Source organism: Macaca thibetana, chromosome 18, assembly GCF_024542745.1.
Source record: "Macaca thibetana thibetana isolate TM-01 chromosome 18, ASM2454274v1, whole genome shotgun sequence".
NCBI lineage: Eukaryota > Metazoa > Chordata > Mammalia > Primates > Cercopithecidae > Macaca > Macaca thibetana.
The window spans coordinates 11,348,491-11,374,949 of record NC_065595.1 but is presented as its reverse complement, the minus strand read 5'-3'; the positions used below and the strand labels follow the sequence as shown (position 1 = coordinate 11,374,949).

Sequence of the window (26,459 nt, the reverse complement as noted above, 5' to 3'; positions counted from 1 at the left end):
TATTCAAAGGTTGACAGACTAAATATTTTAAAGATGTAACTAATAGTTATATATTAGTTATAATAGATTATCCCCCAAGTTAATCTATAGGTCCAAACAATCTCAGGAAAAATCCTAGGAGTTCTTTGGGAGATAAGATCACAGTTAAAAAAAAAATTCTAAATAAGTAAGGAAAAACTTACATTCAACAGTAGCCATGGCAATTTGCTAGAATAAAATGGAAACATTTATACTATGCTCTTGGACTCTATCAATATTAATATCTATTGGGCAGATTTGGCAGGAAGACAGACTAAGAGATGAATACACAGTAAGAGTCCAGAAGCACACATATTCCATAGATTATTTATGACAAAGTTGACATTGCAGTGCAGTGAGGAAAGTGTGATAATTTCAATAGTTGATGATGGATCACTTTCCCAAATATTTCTTGGACCAGTAACTTATACCCTAACTAAAAATACATTCCTAATAAACTGCAGAACTAAGTACACTGCCAGTACATGTATTTTCAAGATATTTTAAACCTTCCAATAGATGTCTCACGACATTTAATTTTAGTATTAATTATTTCCCTAATGACAAATTACATTTAGCATATTTTCATGTGCTGATTTGTCATTGATTTATCTTGGTTATGTGAAATGTGGTTTTTTTTCTTTATTTTTATCCTTCTCTTTATTTCAGAATCTCTGTCTCTGATTGACAACAAACCCAGATTTTACATTTACTTTTGATGGGGAATGTCTAGTACATTTCCCATACATGTCTAGTACATTTCTTTTCCTGTTTATATGACTTGGTGTTATCTGAGTATAAGCCAGTTTAGAGACAACAGTCTGTTGCAGTACTCTTTCCCACTGTGTACTCAAGAGGCAAAGTCTTAGCTGCATTGTATATAAGCACCAGACCACATTCTCTAATCTTCTCTGCCTTCTTGCCCAAAGGCAATGGAAACTTCATTGCTAATGGAATAACTTAGTGTAAGATAATCAGGCAGTTTTGGAATGGTAGGGATTACATATTTTGGGGCTAGACGGGGATGTTTAGTTTTTTCCAAAATAAAATTTGGACACTTAATCCTCATTTAATTTGGAAAGAGATTATTCAAATGCAGTCAATTTTATGATTATGCTAAGCCTAACATGCTACCAGATCATCTTGAGCCTTTCTTTTCCCTTCTTCTGCCTACGCTTTCTGTTTCACTGCTCATTATCTTCATCAGTATGTAGACAGAAAGGTCATGGTGATATATAAGTCAATCCCTTCTGTTTTATTTTTGTATCTCTGCAAAAGATTTGGAAGGAGAATAAGCTGAAACACATATGAGACCTAAGGATCACCTGCGAATTTTAATTAGCTGTGTGCTTTTAAAAAAATTATTATACTTTAAGTTCTAGCGTAAGTGTGTACAACATGCAGGTTTGTTACATATGTACACATGTGTCATGTTGGTGTGCTGCAGCCATTAACTTGTCATTTACATTAGGTGTCTCTCCTTATGCTATCCCTCCCCTCACCCGCCACCCCACAACAGGCCTCAGTGTGTGATGTTCCCCTTCCTGTGTCCAAGTGATCTCATTGTTCAATTTCCACCTATGAGTGAGAACATGAGTTGTTTGGTTTTCTGTCCTTGTGATAGTTTGCTCAAAATGATGGTTTCCAGCTTCATCCATATCCCTAGAAAGGACATGAACTCATCCTTTTTTATGGCTGCATAGTATTCCATGGTGTATATGTGCCACATTTTCTTAATCCAGTCTATCATTGACGGACATTTGGGTTGGTTCCAAGTCTTTGCTATTGTGAATAGTCCTGCAATAAACATACGTGTGCATGTGTCTTTATAGCAGCATGATTTATAATCCTTTGGGTATATATCCAGTAAAGGGGATTGCTGGGTCAAATAGTATTTCTAGTTCTAGATCCTTGAGGAATCACCACACTGTCTTCCACAATGGTTGAGCTAGAAAAAATGCTCATCACACTGGCCATCAGAGAAATGCAAATCAAAATCACAATGAGATACCATCTCACACAAGATAGAATGGCAATCATTAAAAAGTCAGGAAATGACAGGTGCTGGAGAGGATGTTGAGAAACAGGAACACTTTTACACTGTTGGTGGGATTGTAAAATGTCTTAAAAGAAAAACTTCACCAGTTCTTTTTTAGATTGAATCATGTGTTCTCTCATTTTTATGATTAGAAATATATATATGTGTGTGTGTGTGTGTGTGTGTGTGTGTATTTGGACACAAGTTCTTTAAAATCTCTATGATTTGCACATATTTTATTCCAAGTATAGCTTGACTTTTTATTATATTACAATGTCTGACACAACACAAACTTTTTAAATGTGCCTAAGTAAAAGTTATAGATTTATTTCTTTTATAGACCATGTTTATGACATACTGAAGAATTATTTTCCTAAGGCAACATCACGAAGATCATCTCCTATTTATTTTTGTATTTTATAGTTTTACATTTTGTATTTAAGTCTATTACCTACTTGAGTTAACTTTGTGTATGAAGTGTGAGAAATAGCTCCAGGTTCATTGTTTTTCATCTGATGTCCATCATTTCCAGTACTATTTACTGAAAAAAGAAATATTTTAGGCCATTGAATCTTCTTTACACATTTTTCAAATGTCAGTTGGCCATGTTTAGGTGGATCCATTTTTGGATGTTTTATTTATTTACATTGATCTTCATTGATCTGTGTATCTATTCCTTCATCAATACTATGATGTTATGATTACTGTAATTTTATAGTAAAAGTTGAAATTAGCTAATATGAGTGCTCTGATTAACACATGTACCCTATAAATATATACAGTAATTATGTATCAATTAAAAAATTGTTTGGCTGTTCAAGTATTTTGCTCTCTCCACATAAATTAAAAAATCAAGTTTTTCAGATTTGGGTTATGCTGAGTCTAATTTGGAAGAGATGAGAAGTAAAAAAACAAAGATAAAAGAGGCTTACCTGTCATATTCGAATTTTGATTTACCTGACAAATCGATCAGCTATTATTTACTTTTCAATGAATTCAGAGAGCTGCCTTATGCATTCTCTCCAGGGTTTTTACTTGTAATCGGTGGAAAGGATTGAGTGGAGGGTATTTACTTCATCTTAACTGAAACCTGAATTCCTTAACCGGAACTGGAAACTCTTACCACATCTGAGCGACATTACTCAGAACTGATTGCTAGTACGTTTTAATACCACAATAGGCTATAGTTGTTAAAATTAACTTTGTAGGAGATAGAATTGGATGTGATTATATACTCTTTCTTTATCTATAGTCTTGAAAAACGTTATTTGATATCTTTAAGATAATGTAATTAACATTTTCCACTCTGAAATATTTGGCTAATAATTCTTGATTGAATAAAGTTTAAAGAATAAACAGAGCACATGAAATGTCTGGATAATAGGAAGAAATAAAAGGATAGCCAATTTAAATTATGTGTATTATACATACTTATCAAAACCGTCAAAATATATATGAAAAAGTTCTTTATTCTCACTTATTTAACATGTCCCTTCACCAACTGGAGTAACTAAAGTTAAATACTTGATATTGCTCCTTAATTTGTCCAATATCATACAAGTAAAAATTTAAGTACAGTACAGTTGGAACAGCTTACATTATTTTAATAATTAAAAATTTTTAATGTGAAATTCTCTATCAACAGTTTTATATAATAGCAGTTTAAATGTCATAACTTTAAAATAAATGATAGAAATTCTATCTTGGTTTTAATGTTCTTAAACAAATTTATTTTAATATATTTTTCTGTACAATAGAAAATCAATAATGGAAGACAGAGGCAAATGTAATTTATAATTTTTAAAATAATAATTGATAATTCAAGATTATATAAGCAACTCATTTACTCTCAATTTTGTATCTAAATCATCTTTAACAGTAGATTCCATTATTTGTTTATTTGTGGTTGTTACTATGCTCATCTTGAACATAAAATTGATATTTCGTTGTGGCTTAAATTTTCATTTAAAAAATTCATAACATGAATAATTATTTCATATGCTTATAGAAATAATTATTTCATATGGCAATTTACTTTTTGGTGGATTCCTATTTGCATCTTCTATTAATTTTTTAATCAAATTGTTGACATTATTCCTTTCTACTACCTAAGGTTTGTACAAATCACAGCGATGAGCCTTTTGCTCATCTTTTATGTAATAAACAATAGTTTCCCATCCATATAAATTTTAACATTGTTTATAGTGTCCTGTGAATGAATGTTGTCATATAAGCCCATATATTTTTAAATATTTTCTGGGTTTTTTTTTTTTTTTTCTGAATTTGGAAATGGTATTCCTCTCAAATCCAGGGGTATATAATTAGTCTCCATATGAATTATTCTCTTTATGAATATAATGCTTTATTTTGTAATAGAAAGGATTCAAAATTTAAATTTAAAAATAACTGGTTTGGCTTCTTGCCACATGAGTTAATAACTGTGAGATCTTGGGTAAATCACATAGATACTTGGCAGGCAAGTTCCCTCACTCAGCAAACATTTATTGAGTGCCAACCATGTTCCATAGACAGCTCTAGAGTTTCAAGATAAAACAGAGCAACAAATAGACAAGAATTCCTGCCCTTGAAATGCTTCCATGAGTGAATGAATGCCTTTGATATGAAATGGTTATAATAATAGCTATTTAATAGAGATGATATGAGTCATAGATGACAGAAATGAAATCCTTTTTTTTTTTTTTTTTTTTTTTTTTAAGAAAATAAAGGCATAAGCAGCTGGGCATGGTGGCTCACACCCGTAATCCCAGCACTTTGGGAGGCCGAGATGGGTGGATCATGAGGTCGGGAGTTGGAGACCAGCCTGACCAACATGGACAAACCCTGTCTCTACTAAAAATACAAAAAATTGTCCAGGCGTGGTGGCGCATGACTGTAATCTCAGCTACTTGAGAGGCTGAGGCAGAAGAATCGCTTGATCCCAGGAGGTGGACGTTGCAATGAGCTGAGATTGCGCCATTGTACTCCAGCCCGGGCAACAAGAGTAAAACTCTGTCTCAAAAAAAAAAAAAAAAAAGAAAGAAAGAAAAGAAGGTAAAGCCATACAAGCAGCCTTCCTTTTCTATCCAGAGTGGCCCATTGGTGGGTGGAAGTGGTGTCTTGCCCCTCGTTATCATAAGCTGCTCATAATTTGGTAAAAAATATACTGGGATATTCGTGGCTCTTTAACCTGCAAGTTAAGAATCAATAATAGTAGCATTAATAAAGACTAATTGTTGTTGTTGTTGTTATAATTACTCATCCCTTTCTAAACTGAAACAGGAGTCTGAAGACCGGCATTAGCTTTGTACTTCATTGTTCCTATTCGGGGAGTATTAACAAACACAACATGCATGTTTATGGTGGTTTAAGGCTTCCCTTCACCCACTCTTCCAAAGGTTTCAGTGGATTTCAGGATTTCAAGCAGTCTTTATAATTTGTTAAGGCTAATAATGTCACACAAGTAGGAGCTGCAGTTTCTAATCAGTGTTTAGAAACCAATAAAAATGTGCCAATACTAATGAAGTGGACTTATGGAAGAACACAACTTCTCAGTTATTAAGAGAACAACACTTAACACTAACAGTGAATGTTCTGCTGGGGTTCGAACAATGCTTTTTGAAGTCTAGTAAAAAGCAGCCAATTCACTATGTGGCTTTTAGTATGTTGCATCAGTACTGATTGAGCTTTCATTGGTGTTTTCTTTATACGAGTTGGTGTGTTTATAGCTTTAAAACAAAAAGTATTGGTATACAGCAAAGGCATCTGCATTATTTTTCATTCTGCCTCTTTGGGGGAATAGCTTCTGATCATTAAAATATAAACCTATTTACATACTAAATATTATTTCATTTAATTACTTGAATCTACATTTTATTGTTTCATATCAATTTTAAACATTACCAGTAAAGAACAAAGCAAAGCATTATGTGTTTAGATCATCACGAAAACTTGAACAATATATATCCTAAATTATTCTTTCTCTGTTTCATTTTTGTTGTTATTACAAATGCAATATATGTTCACTATAGGGAAAAACAGAAAATACAAATAAGCTAAAATAAAATAACATAAAATGTCATCCCTTGAATATATTTTTAATGTATTAGTGTATGTTTTTTCAAGCTGTCAACACATGACACAAGGACAAAGTTTCTCTTTCTAAAGTTAGGATTGAAGGAAGTAGGGCCTTCCACATGAATGGGGAAGTTTTTCCACTCCAGAGTCAGCAGGGAGCCTGAAGAGCATCTCTAGGTACTAGGAAAGCCCCGATTCCTTTTAGCCCACCCTAACAAACTGATTCTTGGACTGTTGAGACCTTACTTGAAATGCAAACTAAACACTTTTTTGAAAGTTTCAGTCTGTATTAGGTTTCTCCAGAGAGATGGACTAATATGGTAGGTAGGTAGATAGATTCGATAGATAGATAGATAGATAGATAGATAGATAGATAGATAGATAGATAACAGATAGATGATAGATAGATAACAGATAGACGATAGATAGATGATAGATAGATAGATAGATAGATAGATAGATAGATAGATAGACAGACAGACAGACAGAGATGAAAGGAGATTTATTGGCAGAATTGGCTCACATTATTACAAAGGTTAAGTCCAATGGCAGGCTATCTGCAAGCTGGAGACCCTTGGATGCCAGCGGCATGGCTCAGTACAACTATAAAGTCCTGAGAACCCAGTGGGAATGTTGAGGGTGCTGGTGAAAGTCCTGGAGTCCAAAGGTCAGAGACTGTAGAGTTCTGATCTCCAAGGCCAGGAGAAGAAGAGTGTATCTAAGCTCCAAGAGAGAGACCAATTCACCTTTCCACTATTCTGTGTTTTATCAGAGACTCCAGCCTATTGAATGGTGAAAACTCACATTGAGGGTGAACTTTCTGTACCTAGTCCACTCACACACACACATCAATCTCCTCAGGAAATACTCACAAAAACACACTTCCAAACGAAGCTCTACCTGTTCTCTAGGTATTTCTTAATCTAGTCAAGTTGACACTTAAAATTAACTATCACACACTCATTTCCTATTACTGAAAATAAAGGCTTGCATTCTATTTGGATATGAAGACAACATTCAATGCCATACTCCTGCCCCAAGCAGAAATTAAATATTGTAGCGAATGGGACACAGGAGAAGAGGCAGCATCTCAAATGTCTACAGTAGTTTACCAAGCAAAACTGAGTTGATGTCATCTGATGAGTAGAGAATACATTTCTGCCAAGGAGAGCAGCAAATGCAGTAACAGTGGCAAAGGTGACTGTGCTTAGATGCTTCAGTCCTAATAAAGAGGACCCCTTCATGCATGCTTTAAACTAGTCAATGAGCCTTTTAAAAGTCAGTATGGCTGAGATAAAATGTATATACAGGAAAATTTATCTTTTTTCAGTGTATGATTCTACAAATTTTGAGCAATAAGTACAGTCATATAACCACCATAATTGACATTCAGAATATTTGATCCTCCCCTCCCGCCAAAGAGTTCCCTCATGTCCCTTTTCAAGACTAAACGGTCATCCCAACCTCAGTCACTGGTAATTGCTGATCTGACATTTCTTCTAATGGTTTTGCTTTTGTGTCTGACTTTTGTGAATACACTTGAGATTCATCAACATTTTGTGTGTCTTTGTGGTCTGTTTCTTTTTACTGTTGAGTAGTATTCCACTGGAGAAGGTACCAATTTTTTTATCAATTCCCAAGTTGAAGGACATTTTATTATTTTTGATATTTGGTATGAATAAAGTGTCTGTAAACATTTATGTTCAGTTTTTGTGTGAATATGGGTTACCATTCCACTTGGGTAAATACTTTCAAGTGGGATTATTTGATTGTATATTAAGTGTATGATTAACTTGATGATTAACTGCCAGGTTCTTTTCCAAAAAGGCTGTACATTTTGCATTTCAACCAACAAGGCAGGAGAGTTCCTGTTTGTCTACATATTCAGAAGCTGTCATTGTCAGTTTTCTGGTGTTTTGACTTTTTTTCTTGTAATTTCTTTACATTTTAATCCTTCTTTTAGGTTTGTAGTGGCATCTTGTCATTTAAGTTTCATTTGCTTAATGACAATGGTGTTAGTTATTATCTGTGTCTCTTCTTTGGTGCAATGTCTGTTGAAATCTTTTGCCCACTTTAAACTGTATTTTCTCTTTTCTTATTATTGAGTTATGAGGGTACTTTCCATACTGTAGACCAACTCTTTATCACATCTGTGATTTGCAAGTATTTTCTTGAAGTACTTTAGTCCTTTTATTTTGTTAAATATTTTGAACAACAAAAAAAGGTAGTTTTAATCTCTGCCTACATTAAGGGTAAAATACGTTTTCCTGAAAGATTTATAGTTATCAGATTTTGCATTTAGATCTATAATCCATTGAATGTTTGTGTTTATGGTGTGAATATAATTTGTTTTATTTTTTACATGTGAATTTTCAATTATTCCAGCACCATTTAATTATTATTCTAAACTTTATCCATTAAATTGTCTTGGCATCTTTGTCAAAATAAATGAACTTTACCTGTGTAAGTTTATTTCTGGACTCTCTCTTCTCTTAAATTGGGTCAACCTGCCCATCCTTTTGGCACTACCATACTGTCTTAGTTAGCATGGCTTTATAAAAATCTTGATATCAGGAGGCAGTTTAAGTTCTGCAGTTTTAATCTTGTGTTCCAAGTTTGTTTTCGTCTTTATATTTATTTACTGCACTTTATAATTTTGACATCAGAAAGTCAACTTCTACAAAGAAAACCTGTGGGGACTTTAGAAATACATTGAATCTGTAGATCACTTTGGGTAGAATCAACACTTTAACAGTAATGTATTTTCCAATCCATGAATATTTATTGATAAACTGTTATTTCTCTTATCAATGTTTACTAGTATTCAGCTTTCAAATATTTCACATATTTTGTTAGGTTTATCTCTATGTATTTGCTTTTTTGTCATTGCAATGGTACTTAAATACATAGTTTGTTAATTTCTGCATTTTTTCTACAATTCGAGCTATATACATTTATTGCCCTGAAAATGGTAGTTGTTTTGCAGATAACAAGGAATATGTTATAGATTTACAGTAACAAGTTATTTCCATTGAAACATGGATACCGGTTTGTCCTGTTATAAAGATTTGTCTTCTCTTTTATTTAGGAAGAGTTAAATATCTTCCCTTTTTTACATTCTCAGAGTTATAGTCTCATGCTATTTTTTGATGGCTTGTCTAAAATGTATTATTGGAGGCCTTTCCTTCTTGGAAAATTCAACGTAAGAGCAATAAGAAAGAAGGCACAGAGGATTTTCAAGTTAACCTATAAATTCTATATCACATATGTTTTCTCTCCAGCAAGTCTTAAGTGTAGCTTAGATTCCTGAGTGGGATAACAGACTTCACTTCAACTATTGACTGTTGTATATTAACCTTGTATTTTGCAACCTTCATATACCTGTTTTTTTTTTCCAGGAGTTTCTGTCATTTATTTGGGATTTTCTACATGGACCAGCGTGTCATCTGCAAACAAAGGTAATATTATTTCTTTCTTGCCTAACACTCAATTTTAGTGAAAACCCCTCCAATTTCTCAACAATAAGTATAAGGTAAGTTGTAGTTGTTTAGGTTTTTTTTATTATTTTATAAATGGTGCTTTCCTCATTTTGTTTTGCTTATCTGTTTGCAAATTGAAAATGTTTCGTTCTACTTCAAGTTGCTGGGAGTTTTTATCATTAATTAGTTTTGGATTATTTTATTCTTTTACTGTACTAATTAATATGATCATCTTATTTTCCTTCTTTAGTCTGTTGATATAACTGATTACATTGATTAATTTTTCAAATGTGGAACTATCCTTGCATACCTAGAATATAAATTTCACTTGTTTGTGGTTGGTGCACAATGTTTTTATACATTGTTGGATTCACTTTTATAAATATTTTATAAGGACTTTTGCACTTATGTTTATGAGAGGTATTAGTCTGTAGTTTTCTTTTATTGTATTTATTTGGTTTTGATTGTAGGGTAACTCTAGTCTCAAAAATTTAGTTAGAAAATGTTTGTTCTGCATCTGTTTACTGGTAGAGTTTAATACTTGGAACAATTTCTTACTGAACTTTTTGAATAATTTATAAGTAAAATAATCTGGATTTGGTAATACTCTTTTTGGAAAGGCAATATTATTTCAATTTTTTAATATACAAATATATAATTACTCAGGTTATCTATTTCTCTTGTGTGAGTTTTGGTAGTTGTACATTTTCCTTTCAAGAAAGTAATCTGTTTCATCCAAATTATTTAAATTATTGACGTGTGTTGTTAGTAGTATTTTCTTGTTATCCTTTTAATGTCCTTGAGATCAGTAGAGATTATTGATATGGTTTGGCTGTGTCCCCACCCAAATATCATCTTGAATTGTAGCTCCCATTATCCCATGTGTCATGGGAGTGACCGTGTAGGAAGTAATTGAATCATGAGGGTGGGTTTTTCCCATGCTGTTCTTGCGATAGTGAATAAGTCTCATGAGATCTGATGGTTTTTATAAAGGGTACTTCCCCTGTCTGGCTGGATTTGCCACATGCTGGTTAAAGAGCTCTTGGACCTTGAACGAATATTTGTGGTAGCCAGGCAGTGGCTGTCATGGGTCTGGAGTAAGAGCCAGTGCTGTGCTGGCTTCAGGTCTGAACCAGCACAGTCCCAGTGGTGGTGGCCACACAGGTGCTTGTGTCATCCCTCCGCCAGCTCCAGGCAACTCAGCACAGAGAGGGAGACTTTTTAGTTTGGAAAGTAAGGGAATAGAGCAGAGTCTGTCCTGGTAACCCTGGGAACCCTCCCAGATTCTACCCAAGATCACCAAGGCAGTATCACTATGAGTCTGCAAGAGTCACAGCATTACTGAGCTTGAGGTGTCCATAGTGCAGATACAGCTTCACTGAACAAAGATTTAGATCATAACATTCAATTCCCTTTGAATACTTAGAAAGCCTTCCCAAGAAGGATGAATATAAATAAGCCTAGAGTGTGATGACTACAATAATACCTCACTCTTCAATACCCAGACAGTGACAAACATCTGCAAGTGTCAAGACTATCCAGGAAAACATGACCTCACCAAATGAACTAAACAAGGCACCCATGACCCTACCCTGGGGTGACAGAGATAAGTGACCTTTCAGACAGAGTTCAAAATATCTGTTTCACACAGAATAAAGAATTGCTTTGAGCCGTCCACACAGAGGCATGAGGTCTGAAACTGGAAGACAGCAGTCTATTGTGACTGATGTAAAACAAACAGAATCTAGGGGGAAACAATATCAAGACAGTGTTTTGATTCCGGATTTATTTTAACCATTGTGCACATCACCGATTTTCAAAGTGTGGTCCTCACAGGTGGCGCTGGCATCCCCCGAGCTTGTGAGGTATGTAAATAAATGGGCGCCTCGCTGACCTACTTCATCAGAATCTCAGGGGACGGGGCTCCGGAACTGTGCTTCAGCTACTTCTCCAGGTGATGCCTATGCATGTAAAAGTTTGAAAATACGGTATAGACGTGGCCTGATTCTCTCAAAACTTAGAAATCACTTAAAGTCTGCCTCAGATCAATGTATCCAGTACTTTGTGTACATATCTGAAGTGCCATCAGAGCAGCTAGCGCTCTCTTTCTCTCTCTCTCTCTCTCTTTCCTCTTTAAATATACCTCAACTGGAAAATATTGAAAAAGTAGCAGATAGCACTGAGTTCTTGATAATGTCATTCTATATTTTTATCTAATTATTTCCTTGCTTAAAAATGAACTAGAAAACAAAGGAAAAAATGAGAAACAAATATAAACATATTGTTTAAAAAGAAGGTAAATATAAACATATTTTATTTGAAAAGGTAAAGCCTTTACGGCATTTGTTATTTTTTAAAAATCTAAAAATAAAAATGCTAGTGAGAATGATATACCCCCACCTCAGAGAATGGTTTCTCCTGGAAGCAAGAAAAAGAAAAAGAATTAGAGGATAAGGTTTCAGTTGCATTAGTAACATTTTATTTTTAAAGAAAACACTATGTAAATCAACGTGAAAAAATATTACTTCTGATAAAGTCTAAAAAGTGGGCAGATAAGAAAATGCTGTATTATACTCCAAATTCTTGAAGTATTACGATAATAAAAAAACTCAGTATTTTAAAATCCAAAATAAAATATAATTTCCAAATTTAAAAAAAATGTTTATTTTTTAGGACAATGATAAAGTAAACATAAGGAGTCAAACATTTTTAGACACTACTGGTAAGAGTATTAATTGGTAATGCATATTCTGTAAGAAACTATAGTTGGAATCATACAGACATTCCAGAATAGCTTCTTTCACCTACCAATATGCATTTGAGGTTTCTCCATTTCTTTTCATGGCTTGATAACTCACTTGCTTTTAGGACAGAATAATATTCCATTGCAGAATTACCACAATTTATCTATGCATTCACCTGTTATAGGACATTGTTATGCCCAGACTGTTTGTTCCCCAAAGAAGACCACCAGAGTCCAGAGTCAAAGCCAAGCGGCAAGGATCTTTACTACAAGTTCGAACCTGGTCCCTCCTTTACACAGTATACAAGAGGGCCCCGAACAATGCGAGCGTTTGCTTTTTATAGCCCGAAAGTTGCAGGGGAACAAAGAAATTCTTTTGGCTCCTGCGCTTTCAGTAACCTTGAACGGCTGTCCCCTTATCGGAGACTTTCCAGGTGGTGTTTGTACTGGGCTCAGGGAGTTTGGTGGTGGGATGGGAGGATGGGATGTGTTTGTGCTAGGCTCAGGGAGTTTTGAGCCCGGGGCTGAGGAATGTGCCCAGCTCCTTTCATTCCCCCCTTCTTTTCAGGTATCTTTAGAGCCAATCTTGGGTCTTATAAGTCTGATTCTGTTTCAGCGTTTACAGGTTGGTATTGGGCTCTGAGGACCATGAGTTGTACGGTGTCAAATCTCTCCCTAACAAATTGTAAAATTCTGTTAACACAAGGTCCTACGGTAAGCAGAAAGAGTAGACTTAGCAGGGGTCCAAGGAAGGGGGCTAACAGAGAAAACATAGAGGAATGCCACCATTGGTCTGCAGCTGAAGCAAACTGCCGTGTTTTACTTCAGTGCTTAACTTGCGTAACTGTTGGACCCGGTCCTCTACAAGTCCTGATTCATTTATGTAGAAACAACAGTCTTCTTTTAGAAATATACATGTACCACCTTTTTCTGCAGTGAGTAGGTCTAGGGCTCTCCGGTTCTGCAAGGTTACCTGAGCTAGGGACGTGAGCTGTCGCTGAAGGGAGGCAAGGGACTCAGCCGACTCCTCCATAGCAACGGCAAATTGTTGGTACAACTTGTTACTTTCTATGAGGGTGTGACCTAGGTCTCCCCCCGCCAGTCCGGCCACAATGAAGGATGCGGTGAGGGAGATTCCTGCAATGAGGGGGAGAAATATGGCTCGTGCAGGTCTTGGTCTAGGGTCTGGGTGAATAACAGCACTAGTCCAGTTACCGGTATACCCTAGGAACTCGCCAGCAGTTAGTAGAGTCAACCGGGGAACTAATGTGACAGGGAGACACAGTAGGTTATTAACAGAAGGACTAGGTAGGTTCTTAGATAAGGTTCCATTACACCAGAATAATATGCCTGATGGAGCCCTTAAGGTGATATTAGGGGGCGTTGCAGTGATGCTGCAGAGGCTGGAATTGGTTCCTGAGAAACAGTAGGGAAACTTCTCCTGACTGGGGTTTAGTATAGGGGCACGTTCAGGATAGGAGCATACGAGAGGTTTCGGAGGTTGTTAGCTTGGGCAAAGGTAGAGGATCCCCATGGCAGAGGGACAGCGGTTAGCAGTGGACGCCCTAGAGTGGCGCACAGAAAGCAGCCAGACAGGCTATGAAGTCCTGTAAGGTTAGCAAGTTCTAGTCCTTCTTGTAATAACTTTAACCAGGAGAAAGGACGTAAGTCTTGTGTTAGTTTGTTTTCCTGTCGTTGGATATTCCCGTGGACCAGGGGCAGTACTTGCACTAGGCCTCGCCACAGATAGAGGTGACTGCTAGGCCATGTGGAGGAGGGGGAGTAGTATACAGCCCCATGTTGAGGCGTGGTCCAGCGGGAGTTCCAGGGGTCTCTAACTATCCATGTATATGAAAAGTCTCTATCCCGTCTACGATGGAAGGGCCATTTAGGGTCTAACTGTTTTCTCTCTCCCCAATAACGGGGTCTATGGATGTTACAATAGTTATAAGGACAGCCGGCATTTTGGTGCCACCAATAGTGTTTACAATTGTATTTAGTCTGATCAAACTCAAAGCATATTATTGGTGTCATAGGTTTGGCTATTTGAAAACCAGTAAAATTTAGTAGAATTGGGCTGTTGCACCCTAAGGAAGGGCAATCAGCACTGGCCAATAATTTTCCGGGCTTATGAGGTTGCCCAGGGTGGGTTCGGTTTTCATAAAGCCAGAATCTCCAGACAAAGGGATTATGAGCTGGTTTTGTGATTTCTCCAGCGGCCACTAGGGCAACTAACGTTAGGGTTAGACTACCTAACTGCATGTTTGCAGTGAGCTATGCTGCCGGCGCAGGGTGAGTTTTAAGGGGTTGTTCCTAGCTCTGTCCACAGTCCACATGTCTGGTGCTTCAGCCGCCGCCGTGATTGGTCCCAGAAGATCGGAGGTTGGGTCCACTGGCTTGACGTGGGTGTAGTGGATCCACGATGCGATGCCTTCTACCTTCAGGGCGGTGGGTGTGGTTAGGAGTACCTGGAGTGGTCCTTTCCACCTGGGTTCTAGGGTCTCTTGTCGGTGTCGCTTGACCAGGACCCAGTCTCCCGGCTGGTACGGATGGGGTGTCGGCGGGGGACCGGTCTCATATAGTTCCTTCAGCTTGGGCCAGATTTCTTGATGAATTTTCTGCAAGGCTTGTAGGGAAAATAAGAGTTCAGAGACATTTTCTGTTTCGGACTTGAGCAGATCATCTTTTAGGCCGGGAACTAAGGGTGGGGGTCTGCCATACATAATTTCATAAGGAGTAAGGCCCAGTCTGTAAGGGGTATTACGGGCCCGGAACAGAGCGTAGGGGAGAAGGACCACCCAATTAGCGCCAGTCTCCATAGTTAATTTAGTTAAGGTCTCTTTTAAGGTCCGATTCATTCTCTCTACCTGTCCTGAACTCTGGGGCCTGTAAGCGCAATGTAGTTTCCAATTTGCCCCAAGGATGGAAGCCAAATCCTGACTTACCTTAGCGACGAAGGCCGGCCCATTATCTGACCCTATCTGGACGGGGAAGCCATACCTGGGGAGGATATCTTCCAGGATTTTCTTTGCTACAACCTGAGCAGTTTCTTTCTTGGTGGGGAATGCTTCAGTCCACCCTGAAAAAGTATCTACAAAGACAAGTAAGTACCGATACCCGTATTTTCCTGGCTTTATCTCAGTAAAATCTACTTCCCAGTAGATACCGGGCCTGGTTCCCCTGAGCCTTGTTCCCGTTGCAGCCTGGGATGGGGGTAGGCGTTGTTAAGCTGGCAGACTTTGCAACTTGTCACGATGTTGCTGGCCATCTCGGCTGTATGTCTGAATTTGAGCTTAGAGCGTCTGATCAGGTCTATCATCCGCCGAGCACCCAGGTAGGTAGTTCAGTGGATGTGTTCTAACACTTGTTGTCCTAATTTTTCTGGTAGGATGGTTTGGTCATTAGTATCAGTCCACCACCCATTCTGGATCTGTTTCAGGGGAAGCTTGTCAATCCACTGGAGATCTTGTTCTGAATAATCAGGGAAATATGGCAAGTCCCGGGGGCCCGGGTCAGGGAGCTGGAGTGCAAGGAGTTGGCTGGGAGCCTTCGCCACCTTTCTTGCAGTTTGGTCCGCCAGAAAGTTGCCTTGAGCAGTTGGAGTAGTTAGTTTCTGATTCCCTGGGCAATGCACAATGGCTAACTTTTCTGGCCTCCATAGGGCTGTTAGCAGGGCTAGGATTTCTTGCTTGTTTTTTATCTCTTTTCCTTCAGCCGTCAGTAACCCCCGCTCCCTGTAAATGGCCCCATGTATATGCGCTATTGCAAAAGCATATCGGCTGTCTGTATATACCGTCAGCTTTTTCCCCGCCCCTAAGGTAAGAGCTTGGGTGAGCGCTATTAATTCGGCCTTCTGGGCCGATGTCCCCGGGGGCAGGGGTTCCGCCCAGATTACCTCAGTCTCTGAAGTCACTGCTGCTCCAGCGTACCTCTGGCCCTGATGCATGAAGCTGCTCCCATCAGTGAACCAGACGAGGTTGGCGTCAGGAAGTGGGCGATCCTGCAGGTCTTCTCGAACTCCGTGCACCTGAGCTAGTATCTCGGTGCAGTCGTGGAGTGGGGCGTCCAGGTCCGGGTTGGGCAGCAGCGAGGCAGGGTTTAAGGTCATTGGGGGCAGGAAAGTTATCCTGAGAGGATTTAGTAGTAGTCCTTGGTAGTGGGTGAGTTGGGCGTTACTCATCCATCGATTAGGTGGCTGTTTGAGTACACCTTCGATGGCATGTGGGGTAATGACCCGCAATTCTTGCCCCATGACAAGCTTATCAGCATCCTGCACCATCAGAGCCGTGGCTGCAATCATTCAGAGACAAGGGGGCCACCCAGCAGCCACTGGGTCTAACTTCTTTGACAGGTAGGCAACTGGCCTCCGCCAGGGGCCTAAGTTCTGAGTTATTACCGCCTTGGCGATACCCTTATTTTCATCTACGTATAAGTGGAAGGGCTTGGTAACATCAGGTAGTCCCAGTGCGGGCGCGGAGAGTAGGGCGGTTTTAATCTGTTGGAAAGCCGACTCGGCTTCGTCTGTCCACTTAAATGGCTGCTGCCCCCGTGTTGCCTGATATAAGGGTTTAGCCAGTTCTGCGAACCCAAGTATCCATAGTCTGCAAAACCCCGCTGACCCCAGGAATTCCCTCACTTGTCAGGTGGATTGCGGCCTGGGGATCTGCAGAACAGTCTGTTTTCGGGCATCTGTTAACCAGCGCTGCCCTTCTTTAAGCAGGTACCCTAGGTATGTTACCTCTGACTTATAGATTTGAGCTTTCTTTGCTGAGGCTCGGTAGCCTAGATTTCCCAGAGCTTGTAAGAGACCCTTGGTCTCTTGGATGCAAGCTTCTTGGGTCTCAGCAGCAATCAGGAGGTCATCAACATACTGTAGTAAGGTTATTTCAGGGTGTTTGTGTCGGTACTCACCCAGGTCTTCATGGAGGGCCTCATCAAACAGGGTAGGAGAGTTTTTGAATCCTTGCAGCAGTCTGGTCCATGTCAGTTGGCCACTTATGCCCCATCAGGGTCATTCCACTTGAAGGCGAAGAGCTTTTGGCTCTGAGGGGCTAAAGGCAAACTGAAGAAAGCATCTTTTAAATCTAAAACAGTATACCATTGATGTTTAGGGTTTAGGGTACTCAGGAGGGTATATGGGTTAGGCACAGTTGGATGTATGTCCACAACCCTCTTATTGATTTCTCTTAAGTCTTGTACAGGTCTGTATTCTCCACTATTAGGTTTTCGTACCAGCAACAATGGAGTATTCCAGGGTGAGTGACATGAGCGGAGGACCCCTTGGTCAAGGAGCCGGCGGATATGCGGGGCGATTCCTTTCTTGGCCTCTAGGGGCATCGGGTATTGGCGTACCCGCACGGGGTCTGCCCCAGGTTTAAGTTCAACAAATAAAGCAGGACGGTGTTTTGCTAGTCCTAAGCCCCCCGTTTCCGCCCAAGCTTCTGGATATTGCTGGAGCCAGGTTGCTATGTCCTGGTCAGGGGCCGTTTGCTCCTGGTGGAGCCAGTACTCATCTTCTAGGGTTATACTTAGGATGGACACGGGTTGATTGTGGGAGTTGGTCACGATGGGCCCCTCAGGGAGGAAATGGATCTGTGCTCCCATTTTAGTTAGCAGGTCTCTCCCTAATAGGGGACAGGGGCTCTCAGGGATAACGAAGAAAGAATGGGTTACATTCTTGGCTCCGAGGTTTACTGTTCTTTGTGTTGTCCATGGGTACTTCTTAACTCCTGTGGCCCCTTGTACCCATGAGGACTTGGGGGATAATTTTCCATTAGTTTTAACTAAGACTGAGTGCTGTGCTCCCGTATCGACCAAGAACTGGACCGGGGACCCCTCCACTTGCAAAGTTACCCTAGGTTCGGGGAGGGGAACCGAACCCCGTCTTCCCTAGTCTTCATCTTGAGTGACTAGTATGGGTGTAGACCTAGGGGGTCCCTGTCCTCGTTGTTTCTTTTTGGGGCAGTCTCTTACCCAGTGGCCAGCCTACTTGCAGTAGGCACATTGGTCTTTTTTCAGATTGTCATGCCTGGGGGGCCGCCTGGGTTGGGTGTACTCTGGCTGTAGATGCTCTTTCTGTACTATTGCTGCCAGGACCTTGGTCATTTTTTCAGTGGCCTTAAATTGCCTTTCTTCTGGAGTATCTCTGTTATTGTAAACCAGCTGGGCTATCTGAAGGAGGTCCTGAATCCGCTTTCCTTCCAAGTCTTCTAATTTCTGGAGTTTTCTTTTAATATCTGGGGCTGCCTGATTTACGAATGACATTACAACAGCTGCCTGACTTCCTGGAGCCTCTGGATCTATGGGGGTGTACTGTCTAAAAGCTTCCATTAATCTTTCTAAGTAGGTGGCTGGGCTCTCTGTCTTTTCTTGCAGAATAGAATATACTTTAGCCAAATTAGTGGGCTTGCGAGCAGCTGCCCGGAGACCTGCCATTAGAGTCTGGTGATAAAGGCGTAGCCGTCCCCTACCTTCTGCCGTGTTGTAGTCCCATGCTGGCCTGGTCAGAGGAAAGGTCGTGTTTATGAGGTCGGGGTTGGCAGTCGGTTGACCGTCGTCCCCCAGGACCAGCTTTCTAGCTTCTACCTGTATTCTCTCTCACTCTTCCGTGGTAAACAAGATTCGGAGGAGCTGCTGACAATCGTCCCAAGTGGGCTGGTGGGTGAACATGACACTATCCAGTAAAGACAGTAAATCTTTGGGGTTGTCTGAAAACCGAGCACTCTGAGTCTTCCAGTTATACAGATCACTGGTGGAGAATGGCCAGTACTGGGGCCTGGGGATTCCTGTGTCATCTGGGGGTCCTATTTCCCGGAGGGGTAAAGCCACCGTGGAGTCAGGTGGCTGGGGGGGGCTAGTCCGTGAAGTGCGCCCTCGCGTCCGCCCCGCCGGCCCCTCAAAGTTACTTTCCCTTTCAGTAGGCCCGTGAGTGCCGGCCGCCTCCCCTCCGCCTGCTCTCTCCTGCGACTCAGCCCGAGGGGCCGGGGCCTGGGGCCCGGAGGGGTACGGAGGGGGTTCTGTGAACAGTGGGTCCCCGCTATCAGGTAGAACAGGATGGGGGGGGGGCAGTTGGTTGCTTGGTTTTTAGTGGTCGAGCAACCAGTGCCTTAGAGGGTTCAGAGGCTAATTGGAAAGGGGACAGCCAAGGAGGCGGGTTTTCAACAAGGTCCTGCCATATGAGGATGTATGGGATTTGATCTAAGTGGCCCGCACGCCCAGGTAGGAAAATCTTGGATTTTACCCTAGTGATGACAGCAAGTCGGAAGGTCCCTTCGGGTGGCCACCCCACATCAAAGGCAGGCCATTTGTAGCAACACAGAGTAATTAGCTTTCCTTTCCTGATTTCTATACCAAGATCATGGCCCCTTGCTCTAACTTCTTTGAAATTATTTGTAAGGAGAGATAGAGGAGTACTCTGGGTATTGCCCATCCTGTAATGATTTGTAGTCCTTTCCTGTAAAGGAATGTGGGTTAGAATCCCTATAGAGGAAATCTGATCTGACTTATTAATGATAGCTAGCTGGGAGTGTGGCACTGGAAGCCGGGAGCCCGGGGACCGGGGCCGGGAGCGCGCCGGAAGCCAGGGACCGGGGCCGGAAGCGCGGTGCCGGGACCCCGGGGACCGGGGCCGGGAGCGCAGCGCCGGAAGCCGGGAGCCCAGGGACTGGGGGCCGGGAGCGCACTGGAAGGCGGGAGCCCGGGGACCGGGGCCGGGAGCGCGGCGCCGGAAGCCGGGAGCCCGGGGACCGGGGCCGGGAGCACGCCGGAAGCCGGGGACCGGGGCCGGAAGTGCGGCGCCGGAAGCCGGGAGCCCGGGGACCGGGGCCGGGAGTGCACCGGAAGCCGGGAGCCCGGGGACTGGGGCAATTCAGACCGCAAGCGCGCACCCGGGGACCGGGGCAATTCAGACCGCAAGCGCGCACCCGGGGACCGGGGCAATTCAGACCGCAAGCGCGCACCCGGGGACCGGGGCAATTCAGACCGCAAGCGCGCACCCGGGGACCGGGGCAATTCAGACCGCAAGCACGCACCCGGGGACCGGGGCAATTCAGACCGCAAGCGCGCACCCGGGGACCGGGGTCAAAGTCAGCTGTTGCCCGGATCGCGAACGCGCTCCGGCAACTCAGATCGCAATTTAAATCAGAAGAGAGCCAGGGGACGTCTCCCACCGGTCTCCACTGGCCATCCTATAGCGCGTTCGCCAGGACTGTGCCAGCTTCAGTTTCAGACCTCGCGAGTCACAGATTCAGATTCAGAACAGACACTCAGACACAGACAGACAAACGGAGATGAGCCGGCTCACCTATCAGTAGATCAATCCCAGCAGATCCGTTGACCAGGGGTCTGGTGGGCTTGGGGAATCCCGGATGGGCCCCCAGATGTTATGCCCAGACTGTTTGTTCCCCAAAGAAGACCACCAGAGTCCAGAGTCAAAGCCAAGCGGCAAGGATCTTTACTACAAGTTCGAACCTGGTCCCTCCTTTACACAGTATACAAGAGGGCCCCGAACAATGCGAGCGTTTGCTTTTTATAGCCCGAAAGTTGCAGGGGAACAAAGAAATTCTTTTGGCTCCTGCGCTTTCAGTAACCTTGAACGGCTGTCCCCTTATCGGAGACTTTCGAGGTGGTGTTTGTACTGGGCTCAGGGAGTTTGAGAGATATATGGTGGTGGGATGGGAGGATGGGATGTGTTTGTGCTAGGCTCAGGGAGTTTTGAGCCCGGGGCTGAGGAATGTGCCCAGCTCCTTTCAACATCTTGGTTGCTTCCACATTTTGGCAATTATAATTAAAGCTGAAATAAACTTCTGTGCACAGGTTTCTGGGTGGCCATGTATTTTCAACTTCTTGTCAATATTTTGTGTTGTCGGTGTTTTGGATTCAGGCCATACGAACAGGTGTGTGGTGGTATGTCATTGCTCACATTTGCAATTCCCTAATGGCACATGACGTTGAGAGTCTTGACTGACTTGCCTACCATTGTCAATTTTTTTTAACCTTGTCAAATTTCCTTCTTTCAAACATTGCTCTCCCCTGTATGGAAATATTTTCTCCTGAGGTTTGGGTAACTAAATGAGGAAGATAAGAGGAGATCTTATAATGAGAAATTTAAGTAAATGTGCTTGAGAGTATGGAATGGAATGCCATATCATAACAGTTTATGTAATTTAATAAATATAGTTTATGTGCTCTTTTAGGCATTAAATTCATATACAGAGATTCATTCATTAAGCATTTCTCCCCTGCCTTACCTGAAAACATCATCGATTAAATGTTAGAGCCAAATATCACCCTGTGGGAAACTAACTGTAGTTTGAGAGGTTGTGTTTTTGGCGTTTTGTTTGATCGTTTGTTTGTTTGTTTTTGGGAGAAACAAAGAGTTACAAAAAAAAATAGGAAGGAGAAACTCAGTGTTAGGTGTATTGTCCACGAAACAAATATATGTGAAGAGTATCTTGTTCTGGTTTCAGTAATTTCATTGTATTTTGCACTAGAAATGGATACCTTCCCGCATGTTCATGGCTTTCAAATAAAAACTACATTTCTTTAACTTATTTGATGATGTATTAGAAACAGGCACATCTGACATCTTAGAAATATAAGAGAAAATATTTCTTGTTTTTCTACAAATACCTCATCTTTTATCTGAACCCCAAGGTGTAAAGAGGATGAGAAGTCTCCCAGGCACTGACCTGTCTATGCTCACAGCACAACACTGGCACCTCCATATGGACTCTAACCTAGAGACTGATTTGGACTGATTGGGTGGCAACTCATGTGTGTTACTGCAGCAATTCAAGCCTGTGCTTTACCAAAAAGAAAGCTAAACTCAGTACCATTGGATTCACTAAGACTTGATCCTTTTCAAAAAATGAAATGTGTAAAACTAAACAGATAGTATTTCTCTTTGAAATATCAAGGCTCGAAGCAACTTCAACACTCAACACTGATGAGGTCAGGAATGATTGACTGTTTTCATGGAAGATAATGACATACATTACTTATTTTCATTGGAGGAATTTATGAAGTGTGGAAAGATTGCTTATCCATAGGCATGTAGGACAGACATAAAGAGAAAAAGACACAGAAGAAAATTGCCTTCTTAGAGGATGGCTATAGGCATTATCAAGAGGATGTTTGCATTCTCAAAGAGCTGAGGGACTGCAGACATTAGCTAGGATTATCATGATGATAATGATTATAATAATTACTTACATTATCTTTAACTGTTGGCACAATTCTTCCCCAGACATTTTCAGATTGAGAAAATCAGAGTATGGGAACATTTCTCCCTGAAAAATGAATGCAACCAAGAAAAATTTCAACTATCTCTAAAATAAATATAGACTTGCCTTGGCTCTCAGCCCACTTCCAGTTGGAAATAAACAAAATTCAAAAACTATTTGACTCCGAATCAGCCTATTTATACCATACCTATCATGTTGGTTGAGTGTTTGTTTGTTTGTTTGTTTTTTGTAATTTTCAGAGTAATTTAATCCCACTCTTCTACTTACATACAGGAAAAGAAACACTTTCTGGGGAAAGGAACCACCTATTTGCCACAATGAAATACTTGCTGTGACTGATACATAGTATATATGGAATAAATATTTGCTAAGTATTACAAAGAGATAAAAAAAACACAATGAAACCATGGCTGTATCTGCCAAGTTTGTATAACTTGTCTGTATGTAGACAGGGGAATTCTTACCTGCTCATCTGAAGTGTTCAGGTGAATGCCAGTAGTATACGGAAATTCTCATATTCTGCTGTAGGCATTGTGACATAAGTAAACTCCAATATACTTATGAGTGTTTTTGGATGTGTTGAGAGAAGCATCCAGCTCCAGTTGAAACATTGGAACATCACTCAGTGCTTTTTATCAACTGGGACCATGTCCCCTGACTCTCGGAATATTTTCCCTTTTTCTTCTTGCCTTCCTTCTGAAGGGGTGGCCTGCCCCTCCACACCTGTAGGCGTTTCTCGTTAGGTGGAATGACAGACTTGAGAAAAGAAATGAGACACAGAGACAAAGTATAGAGAAAGAAAGAGTGGGCCCAGGGGACCCGCACTCAGCATATGGAGGACCCACCCCAGCACTGGTCTCTGAGTTCCCTCAGTATTTATTGATCATTATCTTTACCATCTTAAAAAAAGGGAAGTGGCAGGATAATAGGATCATCATACGGAGAAGGTCAGGAGTAAGACATATGAATAAAGATCTCTGTGACATGAATAAGTTTAAGGAAAAGTACTGTGCCTTGATATGCATATGCAAACATCTCCATAAACCTTTTTAGTGCATAAAGAGCAGTACTGCGCTAGCAAGTCCCACCTTTCACCCTAAGGCAGTTTTCTCCCATCTTAGTAAATAGAACATACCGGATTTTACACCGAGATGTTCCATTGCCCAGGGACAGGCAGGAGACAGATGCTTTTCTCTATCTCAACTGCCAAGAGGCCTTCTTTCCTCTTACATTAATCCTCCTCAGCACAGACCCTTCACAGGTGTCGGGCTGGGGGATGATCAGGTCTTTCCCTTCCCACAAGGCCATATTTCAGACTATCACATGGGGAGAAACCTTGGACAATACTTAGTTTTCCTAGGCAGAGGTACTTGCGACCTTTGGCAGTGTACGTGTCCCTGGGTACTTGAGATTAAGAGAATGGTGATGACTTTTTACAAGCATACTGCCTTTAGTCACTTGTTTAACAAAACACACCCTGCACAGCCCAAAATCCGTTAAACCTTGAGTCACCACAGCACATGTCTCTTGCAAGGACAAGGTTGGGGGTAGGGTCACAGATTAACAGCATCTCAAATACAGAACAAAATGGAGTCTCTTATGTCTACTTCTTTCTATATAGACACAGTAATAGTCTGATCTCTCTTTCTTTTCCCCGTACCTTCATTTTGCCTTAACTTTTTTACACAGACAGAATCATATATACCCTCACATTTTCTCCCATGAGAGTGATTTAAATAAGTGTATAGCGTTGCAATAAACCTGGGAGTGCAGTTAGAACTGAAGGACATTATGTTGCATGAAATAAGCCACGCACGGAAAGACAAACTTTGGATGATCTCACTCACTTGTAGAAGCTAAAAATTAAGGCAATTGAACTCCTGAAGATAGAGTAGAATGATGGTTACTAGAGGCTGGTAAGGGTAGTAGTGGGTGGAGGAAATGGGATGGTTAATGGACACGAAAATATAATTAGACAGAATGAAGAAGATCTAGTAGTTGATGGCACAACAGGGTAACTACAGTCAACAATCGTTTATCATATAATTAAAAATAACTAAGAGTATAACTGAATTGTTTTTAACACAAAGACACGATGAATGCTCGAGATGATTAATACCACATTTACCCTGATGTGATCATTACATATTATATGCCTGTATCAAAATATCTTATGTATTCCATAAATATATGCACCTACTATGTACCCACACAAATTTAAAAAATCAATGCTAAGTGTCCCATGGCTGAACAAAACCAAGCCTCTCACATAGTAAATGAAAGAATGGAGGCCTTCAAAAGTTCATTTATCTACCAAAGGACCCATATTTAATTACTGACTATACTAGTTATCTATTGCTCTATAACAAAAGCTTAGACACTAAAAGTAACAAATATTTATTATCTCACAAAATTTTTTGAGGGTCAGGCCTCCAGGAACATCTTAGTTCTGGTTCTGGGTCTCCTGCAAGGTTGCAGTTCATACATCAGTCAGGGCTGCAGCCATCTGAAGGATTGACTGGGCTGAAGCATCTGATTCCAAGATCGCTAAGTGGCTGTTGGCCAGTGGCCTCCAAGCCTCACCATGTGGCCAGCTGGATTTCCTCAAAGCAAATGATCTGAGACAGAGAAAGAGAAAGAAAGAGGAAGAGGAGGAAGGGAATGAGGAGAGGAAGGAAGAGAAAACCTGAAATGTCCCTTGTAACCTAATTTTAGAAGAGGTATACAATTATATCTGATGTATTCTATGGGAAACACAGATCAATTTTGATAATGGAAGTGGAGGGTATTCACAAAGAGGATGTGACTATCTGGAGGTGAAAATCCTTGGGGGTCATATTGGAAGCTGACTACTGTAGTGGCCTAGCAAGAATTACACACCAGGTATTCTAACTTAAGTCCACGCTTTTTTCACTACACTTTACACGATTTATCATCCCCTTCTTTTATTGAATGTTTCATAATTTTCTTATTCTATATCTCAGATGACATCTATATAAATTCCAATTATCTTTATGTGATTGAAACTTAAAAACTATAATAAAAATATTTTTATAATTATAGCTCAATTCTTAGCATAATTGTCAATAAACTTGATAAGAAAGTGATGCCATCACTTTCTTACTGAAACAAAAAAGGATAACAGGTGGATTATACACAGTCTAGATATAGTTAAAGAGAGAATACAGATCTAAGAATTTAGACTGAAAAAAAAACCAGAATGCCACACACAGAAATAAGATATGAAAAATTTCTAAGATTACAGAAATATGACAGATCAAAAAACCTCAATATTTAAGAATTCCAAAAATGAACGAATTGAGAATATAAAATAGAGTCAATATTTGGTGGAGAATTTTCCAGAATTAGAGCAAGATATGACTACTCAAATCGGGGAATATAATGTATTTCTTCATTTAACTCTCAAAATAATCACCTTAATTAAGGATTATTTCAGGTAAATAAAATAAGCACAGAAAAGATAAAAATAAACTGGTTAAATCTACCCAGTGACAAGTGGTGGAATCGTCATTTTGATTCCCAAGCCCCTTCCCCATGAGTGCCTACATCTTGGTCATTTACGTTAACACGTGCCCATAGTGGTGCCTAATTCAAAATCCCGCCCCTTCCTGAATACCTGCTTTCTGAGATCATCTGGGCAGATCAAATAAACTCCAGAGACACAGCATTTGGAAGGACAGATGAGACTGAATATCTATCCTAAGCAAATAAAAAGCCAGCAGCATAAACCAATCCATTTTTGCAGAATAGTAAGTAAGTTTAGTTAGAAAAAGAGTCAATTTCAGGAGAATCTTGAACTAAGACTAGGATGTTTGAATTCAGTTTTGTACATTGAACATGAA

The 26,459-nt window shown here is 40.6% G+C and overlaps 1 long non-coding RNA gene across 1 annotated transcript in view; it reads left to right on the top strand.

The window, feature by feature from the left end:
* The window catches only part of LOC126941029 (uncharacterized), a 310,867-nt gene extending 301,283 nt beyond the window's left edge, over nucleotides 1–9,584 (top strand). The window contains exon 3 of the long non-coding RNA XR_007721057.1: nucleotides 9,529–9,584. This is a non-coding gene — a long non-coding RNA (uncharacterized LOC126941029). The remainder of the gene's footprint in view (nucleotides 1–9,528) is intronic.
* Nucleotides 9,585–26,459: the final 16,875 nt, after the last annotated feature.